Below are 19,902 nucleotides of genomic sequence, written 5' to 3' on the forward strand. Positions count from 1 at the left end.
CCTCCCCTACAAAAGTTCAACGTTTGTGTTAATTCCTAATCCACATTTTTGTCGGCAAGTTCAAATGTTGAAAAAGAGCCACCAAATTCTGAAGAGACGCTAAATACATTCTATCTGTCCGCAGATGAAAGTTTCAATTCACATTGGCTGAGGGTATACCTCTGTCGGCAAAGCCGACTGACACTTTTTTACTTGTTTTATATTCCAATTGGAAATTATTCTGATTTAATATAATTATCTAAAAATGTTCGCTAACACTGTGCAATTTTTTTTTTTCAAAATGATGGGAAAAACCGAGTAGATTCTGAAAGTAGAGCTAAAAATATGTGACACGTGTATCGGCGTTTTTAAAGTTTACATCGGAAAGTAACCAAAGTAGGCTTGGCAAGTTCCGCCCGTTTCTACTTTTTTAGAAATATTCGAGTTAAGATAGTATGGAATCTTTGATCCAGTATGAAATAATGTAAAATTAACATTCAAAAATTAAAACACATAATTTCACCCTAATATATATAAATTTGTAATCTAATTTTCTTAAGGAAATAGTATACCTAGATATATGGTATATTCTGAAACTCATAGTGAAATTTTGTGTAGAGTTTTTCATCTTTTGACCCTTTTCACCTAGAGCCAAGTTTCATATTACTTTCATGTATCAACTCGAAAAAAGAAGGAAAAAAATTCATCAAAAATTGGGAAATATTTTCATGTTTTTCAGCAAAATTGATACTCATATTTTCATGATATATAATGTAAATAGACATTTGATTTCTTCGCTGACCCATAGTGAAATTTGATGAAGAATATTTTTGTCTTTGACATCATCTCTCTAAAATTATGTTTTGTGGGACAATTTTGAATAAACTCAGATGAAGTTAAAGTCGGACGTGTTTTTCATTTTTAGAGATTTCTGTAGAGTTGCGTAATTTAGTTCCTAGTTCCCTGTACTAGTTCCAAAACGTATGATTAACGTCATGAAATGTAAAGTGTGTTGTTAAGTATACACAGGTTGTTCAAAGAAAAATGTGGGCCATTGGAACTGCGAAGTGAACGAGATAGTTCCATATAGTTCCTTTGGCACAACTCTAGATTTCTGGCGATTAGATTCGATTTACAGATTTGGTGTATTCTAATACCTATAGTAAAATTTTATGACACAATTTTATAGAATATTCACGGTGTGCCTTAACAAATTTAAATGAAAGGTGCTTACACCTCGGAAGTTTTTGCTGATTCTGAAACTACAATGCTCATAGATGAGAAATAACAAGAAACAAAAAAAAAATCGCCGGAGGGATTTTCAGGGGTTCTTAAGGTTTTCACGATTTAGCTTGGAAACCGCGTGTTCTATGTATATTGCTTCTATAGAAAATGTTGTAGCAGAGAAAATTCTCCACAAGATTGGCCTTTATGATATTTTCGTAGGTTTTACCGTTTTTGAGATATGGAAGTTCAAATTGGGACAATGCACTGACTATATCGTCCCCTTATAAAACAATATTATGCACAGTACCCCTTAACTAACTTTTAATGTAAACCGCTTACACATGGGATATTTTTGCCGATTCTGAAACAGCAATGTTCATAGATAATAAAAATAAAAAAATTGAAAAAATCGCCGGAGGGATTTTTAAATAAATCGCGATCAAAATTCACAATTTTAGGGATTTTTTAGGTTTTCACGATTTTGCTTGGAAACCGCAAAGTCGCATCAAAATGAGTCTGAAGAAAATGTTGTAGCTGTGAAAATTCTCTATAAGACTGACCTTAGGTTTTTTCGTAGGTTTTACCATTTTTGAGGTTTTTAATTTTTAGGTTTTTATCTTAAGTCTTCAAGATTTTGCTTGGAAACCACAAGTCATATCAAAACGGGACTTTTTTTCTAGGTTGTACCATTTTCAAGATATATAAGTTTAATTTGGGAAATTGCAGTAATGACATTGTTCTTGTGGAGAATTTTCTCTGCTACAACAGTTTCTTTAGACCCATTTACATAGAACTCGCGGTTTCCAAGCTAAATCGTGAAAACCTAAAGAACCCCTAAAAATGTGAACATAAATCGCGATTTATTTTAAAATCCCTCCGGCGATTTTTTTGTTTCTTGATATTTCTCATCTATGAGCATTGTAGTTTCAGAATCAGCAAAAACTTCCGAGGTGTAAGCACCTTCCATTTAAATTCGTTAAGGCACACCGTGTATTTGGATTTGATATGATCACATTTTAAAGGAGTTTTTGAAAGATTTTCGAAAAAAAGACCAAAAAGACCCCTTTGATGAACCACATGAGGGTCAAAATTCTTAACGAGAATATTGCTCACATTCTCCTCTTTAAAGTTGCCAACGACACTATATACCCAAAATGCAAGGATTCCATAATATCTTAACTCGAATATTTCTAAAAAACTAGAAATGGACGGAACTTGCCCCGCCTACATTGGTTACTTTGCGATGTAAACTTTAAAAACGCCGATACACGTGTCTCATATTTTTAGCTCTACTTTCATAATCTACTCAGTTTTTCTTGTCATTTGGTTGTTGTCGCACAGTGTAATAGGAAAACTATATGCCAACATTTGGTTGCATCGGAATATCTTCACTATTAGGTGAAATTTTGACGAAAAAGACGAAGAACTCAAATATTTTTTTTCCTATAAAACAATAAAAAAATAAAATTAGAATAAAATGATTTATCCACAAACAAGAAACAAAGGACCTGATGAGATCCAGTGGCGTGAATCGAAACTAATCTTTCCTGCCTTACCCCTTGGCGAACAATGCCAAATTTTTTCCACTAATAAAGTAGTTGTTTTAAAATAATAAAACAACAACAATGGGATTAAGCCAGACTATTTTGGAAAAAACATTGCGGGCACATCTACGATTTTTGGTATAGAGGTTAAGGAAAAAATTTTGGTTTCAAATTCGTTCGTGTCCGCAAAATTGGCCGATCCGCGCGAAAGTTATAGCGGTTATTATTCTTATATAAAGAAAACATATTTAAAAATGTCTTATTTGTTTTTATGAGAACATTTATGCATAAATCGCTATCTATTCGTAAACGTTTAAATATTTACTAAGTTTATTTTTATTTTCGCCAAAAATTAGCAAGTAATAAAAAAACTTGAAGTAAACTTGAAGTATCCCGTCCGGGAGTTCGTACAAATCCTAAAAAAATAAATTAAAAATACATATCTACAGAATTTAGACAATGCGTGGAAAAGTCTGAAATCAAAATTATAAAGATAGGGTTTATAATATGCATATTACAACAACAATGAAAAAGAAAAAAATATTGTTGAAATATTGTTCCACATATATTTTCTTTTGATTTGATTAAAAAAAGAAAACAAATATTTGGGAGTTATCCAACCATTTTGCTAAAGTCCCATACAATAATTAATGTATGCCGCTAAAACTTTATCAAGAAATTTGGTTTACCATCAAGAGAGCTTAGTTGCTTACTGTGATACCTTATATGAATACGAAATTACGAGTAATATTGAAATTACAATCATTCAAAAAATATGAAAATTAAAAAGCCTGTCATTCGCGAATTAGTTAACATCAGTTGATGCGTATCCGATTTTTGATACAACGAATGAATCTCTTTTATCTATCTATCTATCTATCTATCTATCTATCTATCTATCTATCTATCTATCTATCTATCTATCTATCTATCTATCTATCTATCTATCTATCTATCTATCTATCTATCTATCTATCTATCTATCTATCTATCTATCTATCTATCTATCTATCTATCTATCTATCTATCTATCTATCTATCTATCTATCTATCTATCTATCTATCTATCTATCTATCTATCTATCTATCTATCTATCTATCTATCTATCTATCTATCTATCTATCTATCTATCTATCTATCTATCTATCAATGCATATTTCGAGGTTTCATTCAGCGACCAAATTGTGCCATCAGTTGCATCACAAAATGCAAACTAACTTAAAGTGGGCTAAAGTCGTGCAATATGCACACGATTTTGATGCGCATCCGATTTCAGTAGCACCCAACAAAAATACGTCAATATACACCTATTTCAAACAGATTTTTCAAGAACCGCGGATGTGGCTCCACATTCTACTTTGGGTAAGATACCCATATTACACACGTATATCTGTAACTTATAACACAAATATGACGGTTTAGTATGCGAATTTTTCAAAGTATATTTTTGCAGATTTTTCTACTTCAAGGTATCTACATCCTGAGTTTAAGTCGATGGATTCCAACGAGGAAGGGCTCATTAGATTCGTCGCGTAAAAAAAACTAAATATTCGCGAAGTTCGAACCATATTTAAATTTTTGTACATTTTTACACGCAAAAACTAGGATATTTAAGAAAATTTACGCATCAAATGTTGGCCTTTGGACTCCAATAACTTGGATGCTTGGGTGGAACCAGGAACCCATACAAAAGCAGCTAAAAAATAGGAAATGAAGATGGATTGGCCACACCTTAAGAAAAAAGTTTCATAGCATAACCAGAATGGGTGCCACCGTGGTGCAATGGTATGCAGACCCGCCTTGCACGCTAAAGGCCGTGGGTTCGATTCCCCGGCCAAGCAACATCAAAAATTTCAACGGTGGCAAAATACCCTTCAGCAATGTTGGCGACATTTCCTGAGTATTTCCGCCATGTAAAACCTTTTCTACAAGAGGTGTCATAGGACACGCCGTACAGTGGAAAAAAATACAGATCTATCGTGCAGAAAATAAAAGCCGAGGTTTTATTGTAAGTTTATGCATAATTTTGATAAGAATTACTTTAAAATGACAGTTTTACTTCATTTATTGATAAATTGGCCAAATTTGTATTATTTATACTTTTCTGGTATAGGTCCCATAGAGCAGTACCTCCCGATTTTCGGTATTTTGAAAAGTTCTGCTGTACTACCCAACCGAAATGGCTAAAATTTATTATGTATGCTCAGTTAGGGCTATAAATTATTCGTAAAGAGAATTGTTGGTATAGGTCCACGTTTTGACATATCCCCCATAGAATGGTACCGCCCGATTTTTGTAATTTTGAATGTTTTAACCACATTATGCAAATTATATAGCTGAAATTTGGCATTTACTTTTTGTTGGGAGTACACAACATTCCGACAGAGAATTGTCAGTACAGGTCCACGATTTGATAATGCCACCATAGAACGGTATTGCCCGATTTTGGGTAATTTTAAAGCTTCAGCCACTTCAACCGAAACTTCAACTCCAACCGAAACGGCTGAAATCTGGTTTAAATATACATAATTTGTGGTGGAGGGTATAATAAGAATTCAACATCTCCCCATCGTGCTCTGTTTAGTGATAAAAACTTATATTTAGCAGTTTGTTTGGAGGCCCTTTACTACTCTCATTTTCGTACTTCCCCCATTTCCAAGGAACCGTAGGACGGGCGTTTTCAATTGTTATTTTCTTATCTGCTATGCTGTGATCAATTCCATGTGATATTTGAGATTTGATATCCAAAATTTTCCAGAATCGTCATTTTCTTTGAACTAAACTTTAAAAAGCATCCTGCGCTAAATTGGCATATTTTCTTAAAAAGGCAAAAAGTCAAAAATCGTAAAAAGTCGCAGGAAATAATTTAAGAGTTATTTTAGTTATTCTGGACAATATATAAAAAATATCTCGATCCGATCTGATCCGATTTTATACTTTTAATTGAAGAAATGGAATAAAGTGGACGTTGCATATACTTATCCCGTAACCTCTAAATTAACATAACTTATGGTTTATAAAACTGTTTAATTTAGTTAAATACCTTTACAATAAACCAAACATACAAAAGATTCGACAATAAAACACTCCGGCTCATCTGAATAGAACCAACCAATTCTTGCCTACAAATACCGTTATATCTGACGATAGGAGAGGAATTGTAAATTATATTTTTGTGGACATGTAGATTATAAAGTAGCCGATATTTTTAATACCTAAAATGTTTCACATATGCATTATAACGGTACTTTTTACTCGCTTTTTGAAAAATTTCAAAATATAAGCATGTTTTAATAGTTCTCCAGGATAGAACCACCATAAGAATTTACACAAGTCCTTTGTCAGATGTGGTAAAATTTTACAAAAAAAAACTATTTATAATTATAAATAAAGACCATGAGTGTTGGTGAACCATAAAAACATGCTAATATTTTGATATTTTTCATAAAGCGAGTAAAATGTACCGTTATAATGCATATGTGAAACTGGTTTGGTATTGAAAATATCGGTTACTATATACTCTACATGTCCACAAAATTATAACACTGTGCAACACGAAAATTATTAACCATATTTTGATAGCACAGCGTGATAGAAGACCAAAAAATAGAAGACACGTGTCTCGCCGTTTTCCCCTATCTCATCAACTTTCGCGGTTATAGGCCTCCAAAGTTTGAGACTTTTATGTAAAAAGGGGTCATATTTCAAGACTATATCATCCAAACCATTAGGAGTTTTGACTTTATCTCAGAGACAAAGTTGTAGGTCTTGTCTTAAGGAACAAAAATTGTGAACACATATAATCCATCAAACTTCATCTGCAAGGTCAAATTTCCGTTAAAAATTTTTCTCGGAATTTGAAGCAAATCAATCATCTTTCTATAACATATGAACTCTGTATACACGGTTCTTAAAGGTCAAAATAACAAAGCAAATGGGGTTGTTATCCTGTTTTCTCTGGTTCTGATCCACAGATACTAAACTGTTCAATATTCAAGAAAACAATCAACTGAAATAATGTAGCAAATGCATCAATGAACAACTTTTTGGACCATGCGAAATGTCTATGAACGATTCTTAAAGTTGAAAATAGCAAAAAAAACATTTGAAAATATAAAATTTTTAAACTTTTTTCTCCGATTCTGGTCCAAAGATACCCAACCGCCCAAAAATTACGGATACCGTCACCTACAAAAGTCTACCTAAGATTCCAATAAACAACTTTCTAGAACATATGAGGATTGTAGAAATGATTCCATGTTCCAGAAAGTTGTTCATTGATGTTTTTGCTACATTATTGCAGTTAGTTGTTTTCTTGGATATTTAACGGTTTAGTATCTGTGGACCAGAACCAGAGAAAACAGGATAAAAATCCCATTTGCTTTGTTATTTTGACCTTTAAGAACCGTCCATACAGAGATTGTATGTTATAGAAAAATGTTTATTGGGATCTGAGGTAAATTTTTGTTGTTGGTTGTTTGCTTCAAATTTGATCGGTTTGATAGCTGCAGACCAAAACCCGAGAAAAAATTTTAAAAGAAATTTGACCTTGGCGATTTTGACCTTGCAGATGAAGTTTGATGGATTATATGTTTTCACAATTTTTGTTCCTTAAGACAAGACCTACAACTTTGCCTCTGAGATAAAGTCAAAACTCCTAATGGTTTGGATGATATAGTCTTGAAATATGACCCCTTTTTACATCAAAGTCTCAAACTTTGGAGGCCTATAACCGCGAAAGTTGATGAGATAGGGGAAAACGGCGAGACACGTGTCTTCTAGTTTTTGGTCTTCTATCACGTCTCAAAAAATGACACACATTTCACATAAATATTGAAAAAGGTCCTGCACAAACCACTTTTAATTTTTATGATATGTGAAAAAAATTTTATATATAATGTAAAATGATATATATGTAATAACACGACGATAAAATACTGAGAAATCAACGGTTATGTAATTTCGGTTTTGTCTTGTGCCCCTATACCTTGTTTTCAGTTAAATATTTATTTATAATGACTTCAAAAAATGGTCAAAAGTTCTGAAAAATAAAAACTTTAAAAGCTTTTTGTGCGGAAGTTTTTTTTTATCGAAACACTTTATAATTAAGATTTTATGTAATCGTATGGAGAAACTCATCACGGTATGATACAGGGATATGAGGTTGTAAAAAAGTCATAACCCTATTGAACATATGTCATATGCTTTCAGCTCTATTGTAATTAGACCGATCCCCTCTCTCCATCCTTTGAAAGTGGACGGAAGAAATTTAAAGCCTTGACTCAATTGTGCTTCAACAATTCTCACGTACCTCTTCTTGATAAATAAAGGGCATATGCTTTGCATTTTGTAACATTTGAAAGAACAATAGGGGTTTTATTTACAAAAAATTAAAAAAGTTGTAAACATCAACTCAGTTTTGATCCCCGCTGTACATAGTAAGATATGTATGTATATTCAACCGTTTTTATGGATGAATGAATTTCTGATCTAAACCATAATTACCTTGCAATTAAAAAAATATATTGCCATTTATTGTTATATCTACATAGATTTATTATGATATTTATCAATTCTTAATTGAGTGTAGCTAAATATAATTCTTCCCTAGTAAACTATCGTTTTTGTTATTAATTTCGAAAATCATGTCGAAGAGAACGGAAAACGTCATAAGTCTAAAAATCAAAATTTTCAGGAGAGCGAAAACAATATTTTTTTTTTTTGTAATATTTGCTACGATGATTTTTTCGATGATTTTGTTTTGGTACTCATAGAGCATCGCAAAAACAAACTTTAGGAACAAAAAAAATTTTAATTTTTTTTTATAAATGTATTTTTTATTAATTTTTTTAAATACCTATCTTTACGTGTGTATTTTATTTCTTGCGCAAAATGACACATTTATACTTATATTGTTTTCTATGAAAAAGAGCGAAGGAAAATAAAAAAACACATGTACATTTGTGGTGTTTTTCGGTGAAATTTATTTTACAAGTTATTGCCCAATTTTCATAGAAACAAGAAAAATTACTTGATAAAAATGTAAATAAAACAAGTAAAAAAGTATCAGTCGGTTTTGCCGACAGAGATATACCCTCTGCCTATGTGAATTGCAACTTTCATCTACGACAGATCGAATGTATTTAGGGTCTTTTCAGAATTTTGTGGCACTTTTTGGTCATTTGAACTTGCCGACAAAATGTGGGTTAGGTTAAAGTTCAAAAAGTTTTGGGGAGGAGGGAATGGACCCGATAGTGCATTACGGAAGTGGATCTTATTTTGAGAGTCATATCTTTTCGATAGGTATCGCGCACACTAGTCATTTCAGTGGGTTATCGTACACCTGTGGGACCAGTATGCCAGGAAGCATGGACTTGTCCACGGAAAACATAATTATGGCTGTACATCATCGGTACAAATTTCCGAACGGACCCTAAACTACACTTGGACACAAATGTTGAACTTTTGTGGGGGAGGTATCCTAAGAGAGGACCGAGGACATTTTAGAAGTTAAACTAAGTTTGGACAAAATATGACGAAGGCCAAATTTTGGACCAAATCGGTCTATCAGTTCGAGAGTTATCGTGCTCTCCAACTACTACATATGGTGCCATAGGGGTTTTTGCAACTTTCGGGCTGTTTTCCCAAGAAGTTTGGACTTGCCAGTGAAACTTTTACCTTTGTAATTGAGACAGCGATTGCAAGTTGTTTCAACTACACACGGTGTCATAGGGGTTTTTCAACCTTTCAGGAAGTAGGGTTTTGACCCTGATGAAACTTGTACCGTCGTATGGGGGTCCTTGAATACAAGATGCTACAACAAAAAATCAAAACGATTCGAGAGCAGGTCCTAAACTGAACTTTTCCGAAATTTTGTGTATGAGGTACCCGAAGACGTGGAGCGATAGAGTCCATATTGGAACCTCATCTAAGTTTGGTAGAAATTTCACGATGTGCAAACTTTGGACCAAATCGGTTACTCCCTTCAAGAGTTATCGTGGCGCACAAATTTTCCGGACCGATAAAACCTCTCTTCGAACTTAAACTAAATCGGTTCATCCGTTCGAGAGTTATCGTGCGCACCAGCCAGGCAGACGGACGGACATTGCTAAATCGATTCCAAATAGTCTGAAACACATTTCGTCCAAACATACTTGGGGTCTAAAACCATTATTTCGATGAGGCACATTTTGCCTGTACAAAAGTGTATATAACCTCGTTAGAATAAATGCTGAGGGTATAAAAATTATATATCAATAATGTTATAAGTTTTTGTAGGCGATTATCAAATAATAGGACTAAAGTTCAAAAATTGGCGGAGATATCGATAGATAGAGCTTTTTTTATCACACTAGCCTACGAAAAACATAATATCACTGTAAACAGGTCCACGAGGAAACCCTTTGGTAAAAAATGTCCAAAGGATCCTCAAACAAACCCTTAACCACACAGTTGTGGGGGTACCACTCCAGATAGGGCACACATTTGAACATAAACTAAGTTTCCACAATACCTAGAAATCCAAAGTTTGGACCAAATATGTTGCTACGTCTATGAGAAATCGCGCGTAGCATTTTAGCAAATATTTTCGACCTTTGTGGGGGAGGTACCCGAAGGAGTGGACCTATAAGCACCAACTTCGAATTTCATCTTTTATTCGAAGAAATATTACAATATCCAAAGTGTGGACAAAGTCAGTATTCGGTTCGAGCTCTCCAGCCACTAAATATGTTGCCATAGGGGTTTTTTCCAACTTCAGGGCTGTTTTCTCAAGAAGTATGAACTTGCCCCTGAAAAAAATGGAATGGACCGATATAACCCATCTTCGAACTTAAACTAAGTTTGGACAAAATATTACGAAAGCCAAATTTTGGATATAATAGGCTCATCCGTTCGAGAGTTATCGTGCGCACCAGCCAGCCAGACAGACAGACATACAGACGGACGGACATTGCTAAATCGACTCTAAATTTTCTGAAACACATTTCGTCCAAACATAGTTGGGGTCTAAAACCATTATTTCGATGAGGCATATTTTGCCCGTATGAAAGTGTATATACCCTCGTTAGCATAAATGCTGAGGGTATAAATATGTACGTAATCTAAACATCGCTTAGATTCAAATGAAAAACTATACAAATCTGTTTAGTGGTTTTTATATTATAGCGAAAAAAAAATATATTGAGGAAATTTATAAAACTTTTTGTAAGCGAAAATATTTATTAAAATTTATTTTGTGAGTTAGTTGAAGAAAATGTAGGAAAAATAGGTCGGTATTATTCTTCTATTTTAGTTAAATTTGACTCAAAAAATCACATTTTTTATTCTAATCACTTCTCGAATACACGCTAACATCTAACGGAAGATATGGGTATCGTTCAAATAAATGCTGGGTTCCTTTAAATGGGGTATAATTTTGAAATAAAACTGTATCGGGTAATGTTCATTTTGAAATGCGTGTAAATCGCGAAATCCTCAAAGTCATTTGATGCGCATGCGGTTTACCAATACAGCGAATTCTTCTCTCTTAATTTGTACACATTTGCCAGGGTTTACTTTGGCAGCTAACATGAAACATCGCCTGCAGTTTAGTGTGCAACAAACTGTATAACGCTTATAACACTGTGCAACAAAATTCAATTTTTTTTCAAAATGATGGAAAAACCGAGTACATTATGAAAGTAGAGCTAAAAATATGAGACACGTGTATCGGCGTTTTTAAAGTTTACGTCGGAAAGTTACCAAAATAGGCGGGGCAATTTCCGCCCAGTTTTAATTTCTTCGAAATATTCGAATTAAGATATCTTGGAATCCTTTCATTTCAGGTATATAGTGTCTTTGGCAACTTTATTCAGAGGGGTGTGAGCAATATTTTTGATAAAAATTTTAACCCTCATGCGGTTCATTAAAGGGGTCTTTTTTGTCCTTTTTTTGAAAATCTTTCAAGAACTCCTTAAAAATGTGATCGTATCAAATCCAAATATCCTACAAAATTGTTCGCCATAAAATTTTACTGTAGGTCTCAGAATACACCAAATCTGTAACTCTTGTCTAAACGCCAGGAATCTCTAAAAATGAAAAACACTTTTTAGGGTTAAAGTCGGACTTCATTTGAGATTATTCAAAATTGTCCCACAAAACATAATTTTAGAGAGATGAGAGACAAAAATATTCTTCATCAACTTTCACTATGGGTCACCAAAGAAATGAAATGTCTATTTATATTTTATAGCTTGAAAATATCAGTATCAATTTTGCTTTAAAAACATGAAAAATTGGGAAATTTTTTTTGATGAAAATTTTTTCCTTCTTTTTTCGAGTTGATATATGGAAGTAATATAAAACTTGTTTATAGGTGAAAAGTGTCAAAGGATGAAAAATTCTACACAAAATTTCATTATGAGTTTCAAAATAAACCATAAATCTATGTACTCTATTTCCTTAAAAAAATAGATTACAAATTTATATATATTAGGATGAAATTATATGTTTTAATTTTGGACTGTTAATTTTACATAATTCCATACTGGATCAAAATCTAGGAAAATCCTTTACTTTCTGGGTATATTGTTAAAGAAAGAAATGTTCCAAAAGAAATTTCATTGTGAGTCTCTGAATAAAAGAAATCTGTAACCATAACGAATAACGACGTTTTGTTTAGTATAAAAGCCATCTAAGTAAGTAAGTAATATATGAGAGATTTACCAAAATATGGGCCAAAATTGGTGATATTTTTACTTGTCCCGTATCCAAAAAAAGGTAATTTTATTCATATTAGTATTCATGATTTTAATTTCTTTAGTTTATGCCCACATATTGGGTAAATTTACCCATTTTAATGGGTATTTACCATTTGGGTATTTTCCCATCATACCAATGTTATTTAGAAATAGTGAATTATTCACTTTTAGAATTTGATGAATTTGTACTTATTTATTTATTTTGTTGTACTGCGATAACATCACAAGTACTTTAGTAGTTAAATGAATGATCGGCAGTTATTGCTGTTTTTGTGCCATGGATCTCTTTTTTCATAAAAAATTACGCCAGAGACTTGTGTTAGGGAGTTAACTACATAAAACCACAAAAGTAGTATAAAATAGCATGCACAAGAGCACATTTAGTTTTACGCCGTTTTCACTTGAAAGATAATCATCAATGTTAGGACTCGTATGTCAGATATATAATTTTTAAATGGACAATAGCCGTAGACTTTCCCCGCATTTGCACATACAATATCAGGAACCTATGACTTATCCTGATGACGTTATTTTAGTTTATAGTACTAAAATACGTAATTTTACAAAGTCCGATATTTTCCCTATATATATTCACCATCGACATTCCAAAAATAGTTTGGATCGAGCACACATAACCTTTTGAACAAATTTATTATGTTCAACATCAATAAAGTATATTTTGTGACCGCAGATAACGAAAATGTGAATTAAAAGTATTTTAGGAGATTTTGACTCATTATGGAATAAATTTTAATTAAGAGTCTAAAAGTTTAACAGATAATTTCTACCGACAATATCTAACTTTGTAACGTAATTTACTTAACAAAGTATTTTACTTAGATATCTAGTTTTTTTTTTTTTTTGCACTAAAAGTGTAATTTTGTGTAGAATATTTCTTCTTTTAGGAGTTTATAAACGTTTTTGAAAGAGGGACCAAAAAGACCCATTTAGTGACTCGCATGATGGTTAATTTTTTTCATAAAAATATACCCCGCATTGTTGTTAGTAGTATTGCCAAAGACACATAATACCTAAAATGCAAGAATTCCAAGGAATCTGAAGTCGAATATTTCAAAACCTGTAGAAATGGGCAGAACTTGCCACGCCTATTTAGGTTACTTCCCGACGTAAACGCCGATAAAATAAAAGGAAATTTAGTAAATATTTAAGCATCTACGAATAGATATGGAATGCTGTTTACGATTTATTTTTTTAATTTTCTCATAAAAACAAATTTAAACAAACTTAATTTTCTCATAAAATCAAATAAGACATTTTTAAATATATTTTCTTCATATGAGAATAAAAACCGCTATAACTTTTGCGCGCATCTGTCCATGTTGTGAACGTGAACGGATTTGAAACCAATTTTTTTTCTTAACCTCTACACCAAAAATCGCAGATGTGCTCGCGAAAATTTTGTATAATTTTTTTCAAATGGAATTACAGAAAAAATGTTTTTTTTCCATATTTTACAATTAATAAAATATTTTCTTTAAATGTTTGTTTATTATTTTTTTAATATTTTTTAATTATCACTTTCTCTTAGTACCAAAAAATCCCATTACTTGCAGCATACCAAATACCGTTGTTCTATCGTAGAGATGAAGAGTAAATGTAAAATTTACAGCTGGTGAAACGGGAATAAAAAAACTCTCCGTCAATGTAAAATTGTTAAGATTGTATAAGACATCCTGCAAATATAGTTTACACATCACAACAATACAAAAACAATTACCACAAATATGTATTGCGACAAGAGTTACCTTTTTATAGGGACAGTTTTTGGGAATATTGCTTTTTCCTTTAAACTCGCGCAATACTTGCTGCAGAAGTTTATTCGTTGATATCTGCTTAAGAAGCAAACAGCAATTCACGTTAAAATCCACAACATGAATAATTTGTCGTGAATTTATTGGCATAAGATCGACTGATATTCTTGCTCTGAAACTTCGACCAAAATCTCGACTGTACTTGGCACGGAAGTTGATGCCATAAATATTTGTGGACAATTTTACAAATTCACATTCAAATACTTTTACAAATTCCTTGTAATGGGGACATGTGACATTGTTGATTACAAGCAGATTTTCTAGACTGTCGATATTCTAGAAAAATAAATGTTTTCTTTTAAGACTTTCTGTTGGTTTCTAACATTAAATATTTATCACTTACTTGAACTGTAATTAAAATACAGAGAAAACGTATTATTGCAACTGTACTCTTCGACATGATTTTTGAAATTAATAACAAAAACGACAGTTTAATAATGAGAAAGGCTATTTAGTTACACTCAATTAAGAATTGGTAAATATCATAATAAATCTATGTAGCTAGAACAATAAATGGCAATAAATTTTTTTTAATTGCAAAGTCATTAGAGGTAAGATCAAACATTTGTTCATCTATAAAAACGGTTGAATGTACATACATATCTTACTATGTACAGCGTGGATCAAAACTGAGTTAATGTTTACTAGTTTTTTTAATTGTTTGTAAATAAAACCCGTATTGTTCTTTCAAATGTTACAAAATGCAAGGCAGATGCCCTTTATATATCAAGAAGAGGCACGTCAAAATTGTTGAAGCACAATTGAGTGAAGGCTTTATATTCCTTCCGTCCACTGCACTATGGTTTCAAGCAGGAATTTTTTTGGCCAAAACAATTTTTTTGAAGTTGCAAAATTTTAAATTGTTTTTGTGCAAAATAATAAAAAAACACATCAAGTCAACCGAAAAAAATAGTTTTTGCAAATACCGTTAGTTTCCGTTGATTGGCGCAGTACCAAAGCTAACACTTTTTTATGTAAAAATAAAACAGACTTTTTGCTGTAAAATATGCAATTTGTGTTGTAATGCGTCGCTGCATAAATATACAGAAGTGAGACCAAAGTTATTATGAATCGGGAAGCTGTTAGTGAGTACTTTCATAATATTTACAAAAAGAACGAAGAAATTTGTAAAATGAGCGTAATAAAAGCAATGTTTTTATATATATTGAAAATTATATAAAATTATATATACAATTATTTTTTAAATATATTTAAACTTTTAAAAAAATTTCCAAATATGTCCACCTCGAAATCGAATTTGGAAGCTAACAGACTAATAAATTCAAAAGTCAAATCTTGCTCAAATTTGCCACAGTTAAAATAAAGTGGATTTTACTATTTTGAGATGGGAGATGTTTTTATAAATACCTATTGTGACTGTACGTAGTATCCAATTGAAATAGAACGGCAATACCCACATCTCTCAACCGATTTTCCTCAAAATTCATATTTAAGGGTTTCAGAGTGCAGAAAACAAATATGTATATTTTTTTTGAAAATAGGTCAATTTTTTGTCATAACCCCCACATAAAATTACCGTCCGATGTTAGACATTTTGTGGATTTTAGCGATACTTTATAACCGATGCAACTGAAATTTGGTGCTTCGACTTCTTGGAAGATATGAATCCTTCGTACCAAAAATTATTAACATAGGTCAATGTGTTGGTTTAGACCTCACACAACGGGACCACCCTGTTCAACAAATGTTTGCAGTTTTTGGTCGATAAAACGTAAGAATTGGTCTTTGTACACATTCATTATAAATAATAATTAATTTCAATACAAAATGGACGTTGAAATAGTTTTGGCCAGAAAATTTGGATTTGAGACCATTGTGCACTGTCAAAGGATGGAGAGAGGGGATCGGTCTAATTGCTATAGAGCTTAAGGCATATGACATATGTTCAACAAATGGATTTGTTTTCCTGTCCTGTTCACAAAGCATCGCCATCTTATTCGATTAGTTGCTGTTGTTTTTGCATCTTCCCATGTAAAGTTATTTTGTTTTAGTTCTTGGGTTATTGTTCGCCGTCGGCTGTTTTCGATTTCGTGATCGCTGGGGTTTTACAGAGATACGTGTGTAATATGGGTATTTTACCCAAAGTAGAATGTGAAGGCACATCCGCGATATTTCAACAATAAGTTTTCCCATTAATTTTTAATGAATTTCTCATTGGAATCGAGCTTGATGATCAATGAATAATGCAAGTGAAAAAGGAAGCCGACGACGATTCCAACCCACACACCCATCACTATGTGACATGCATGTTTCGACTTTGGTAAAGTCTCCTCAGACATATCAGATGTGGAGCGGCTTCGATGTCCTCGAACGTTTCTTCTTTCAAATGCATTTTGTTTTGTTTTTTACAACAACAATGGGGATTTTCCCATTTAGTTGTGCTTTCATGACAAACGCTTAGCGCTGCCTTTGAAAGTAATGAGTTTGGCTCTGAACGCTAACACGCCGTGACAACACTATGTTTTCCCTTTTCATTGTTGTTGCAATATGCATATTATAAACCAAATCTTTGTAATTATACCCTCAGCATTTATGCTAACGAGGGTATATACACTTTCATACGGGCAAAATGTGCCTCATCGAAATAATGGTTTTAGACCCCAAGTATATTTGGACGAAATGTGTTTCAGACAAATTGGAGTCGATTTAGCAATGTCCGTCCGTCTGTCTCTTTGGCTGGCTGGTGCGCACGATAATTCTCGAACGGATGAACCGATTTGGTCCAAATTGGCTTTCGCAATATTTTGTCCAAACTTAGTTTAATTTCAAATATGGGTTTTATCGGTCCACTCCTTCCGGTACCTCCCCCACAAAAGTTCGAAAATGTTTGGAATGTTTGTGCGCACGATAACTCTTGAAGGGAGTAACCGATTTGGTTCATACATTGCCAGACTTAGATGAGGTTCCAATATGGACTCAATAGGTAAACTCCTTTGGGTACCTCCCACAGAAAAGTTCGGAAAAGATCAGTTTAGGACCTGCTCTTGAATTGCCTTGGTTTTTGTTGTAACAACTTGTATTCACGAAGGTACAAGTTTCATCAAGGGCAAGTCCATACTTCCTGAGAAAATAGCATGAAAGTTGAAAAAACCCCTATGACGCCATGTGTAGTGGTTGGAGCGCAAGATAATTCTCGAACGGATATGCCGATTCCGTCAAAAATTTGGCCTTCTTAATATTTTGTGCAAATTTGGATTAAGTTCGAAGATAAGTCATATCGGTCCACTCCTTCAGGTACCTCCCCCACAAAAGTTCAAAAATGTTCGGAAAAATTGTGCGTACGCTAACTCTTGATGGGAGTGACAGATTTGGTCCATACTTTACACATCCTAATATATCTACAAGGGGCTCAATTCTGTTTCTATGAAAATGTGAAATAAAAAAGTTTATAAAGGAAAAAGCTGTCAAATGAAAAAATTTATAAAGGAAATGTTTTTCATTTCAAATTTTCATAGAACAAGAATCCTGCCCCAGGTATAGGTCTGGTTCGAATATGGACTATATTTGTCCACTCCGTCGTGTACCTCCCACACATATTTTTGGATAAATTCACTTTAAGACTTGCTCTCGGATCACTTTGATTTTGTCTAAGCAACTTCTGCCTCAATTCTTGAGAAAAAAAGCCCGAAAGTTGTAAAAACCACATATGGCACCATATGTAGTGACTGGAGAGCTTGAACCGAATACTGCGTTAGTTTAAACTTTGGATATCGTGATATTTCTTCGAATATTAGATGAAATGCGAAGGTGGAAGGAGTGGACCTTCCGATACCTCCCCCACAAAAGTTCGAAACTATTCGCTTTTGCGCTTTAATCCTATACATATTGTTTTGAAAACCCCCTAAATACGTACGTTTTTTTGGAAAAAAAGTATTTCAATCCACACAGTATTCCAATCTCTGTCGGCAATGTCGACTGATACTTTTTTACTTGTTCTTTAAAAATGTCTACATAAATGGAATCCTTTATACGCGATTATTATAATATTTGCTATAAATTATTTATTATAAATTACAGATATATGCATGTAATATGGATTTTACCCAGAGTAGAATGTGAAGGCATATCTGCGGTTCTTGAAGAATCTATTCGAAATAGGTGTATATTGAAGTATTTTTGATGGGTGATACTGAAATTAGATGCGCATCACAATCGTATGCATATTGCGCGACTTTAACTTTAAAGTTTTTGTCATTGTGTGATGCAACTGACGGCATACGTTGGCCGCTGAGTAAAACAACGGAATATGCATTGATATTGAAAGAGATTGAGTCGATGTATCCAAAATCGGATGCACATCAGCTGATTTTAACTAATTCGCGAATGACAGGTTTTTTTAATTTTCATATTTTTTGAATGATTGTAATTTCAATATTACTGTTAAATGGCTATCCTTATAAGGTATCACATTAAGCAACTAGGCTTTCGTGATGGTAAACCATATTTCTTGATGAAGTTTTAGCGGCATACATTAATTATTGAATGGGAGTTTAGCACAATAGTTGGAGAATGTTTTTTCAAACCAACAATAAATTTTCCCTATTCATTGTTTTTGTAATATGCATATTAAAAACCTTCTCCTTCTTCTTTATTTGCCTATTCGTTTTACGAATTTATGGCGATCAGTGCAATTACATAAAATATATTACATTATATTAAGTATACGTTATTTATTATTTCAGCAAAAAATTTTCGATTTCTGCACCTGCTGAGTAGAGTTGAAGCATCATTTATGCCGGTCCATTCCTGAATATTGTTAATCCAAGACTTCTCTTTTCTTCCCCTGGACTGTCTGCCTTCTATTCTGCATCGGATAATGTTTTGGAGTATTTCTTTTTTGGTTATAGATGTTCCTTCTGGCGGTTCATTCGTCATCATCACATATGTTGATCGGTTCTGGTCGGCAAAAGGGAGCTTTATGTACTCTTTCCATATTACCATATTTTCTGATATATCAAAAATAGGTTCATTTTCCTTATTGTATAGAATTTTAGGTATTGATTTGCGGTATACACCTGCCATTTCTTTGATCTTTTTGTGAAGATTGAAATCGTCATTTAATTGTTGCAATCTTTCAATCTCCTGGCATTGCTTGTTTATGAGATTATTTTCGCAATTCTAATTGCGGATTGTATTTCTCTATTTAATTCGCAATATAATTCGTAGTTTCGATTTGTATTTGCTGTTTCGCATGATGTGTCCAAGATAAGCTGTTTTCGTTTCTTTATTGTACGTATAAGCTCTTTTTCTTGGTGTATTCTTCGCAGTACTTGTTCGTTACAAACTTGGTCCATGGTATTTTTATGGCCTGTTTCTCTAAGACGATTCGAATTCAAAATGGTTCGAATTACTACCAAACTCCTGTTGTTGTAGAAAATGTTTGTTTGTTTGAAAACAAAAATGAATCAAATATTTTCCACAAAACATAAGTTTGGTATTAGTTCGAACGAATTTATATTCGAATCGTCTTAGTGAAACAGGCCATTAGAATTCGTCTGTAAGACCACATCTCGAAAGCTTCAAGTTTTTTCATGTCAAATGCCTTCAGGGTCCACATT

At 33.0% G+C, this 19,902-nt stretch overlaps 1 protein-coding gene and 1 long non-coding RNA gene across 2 annotated transcripts in view; one reads left to right on the forward strand and one right to left on the reverse strand.

The window, feature by feature from the left end:
- The window catches only part of RhoGEF3 (Rho guanine nucleotide exchange factor 3), a 1,152,743-nt gene that overhangs the window by 104,456 nt on the left and 1,028,385 nt on the right, over positions 1-19,902 (forward strand). The window lies entirely within an intron of this gene.
- LOC141403412 (uncharacterized) lies at positions 13,747-14,721 on the reverse strand. The gene is made up of 3 exons (XR_012412791.1): positions 14,667-14,721; positions 14,258-14,599; positions 13,747-14,185 (listed from the first exon to the last, which is right to left on the reverse strand). It is a non-coding gene; the product is annotated as an uncharacterized lncRNA (long non-coding RNA).

The sequence above is a fragment of the Musca autumnalis genome, unplaced genomic scaffold, assembly GCF_047663935.1.
Source record: "Musca autumnalis isolate F117 unplaced genomic scaffold, ASM4766393v1 scaffold_4, whole genome shotgun sequence".
Classification (NCBI taxonomy): Eukaryota; Metazoa; Arthropoda; class Insecta; order Diptera; family Muscidae; genus Musca; species Musca autumnalis.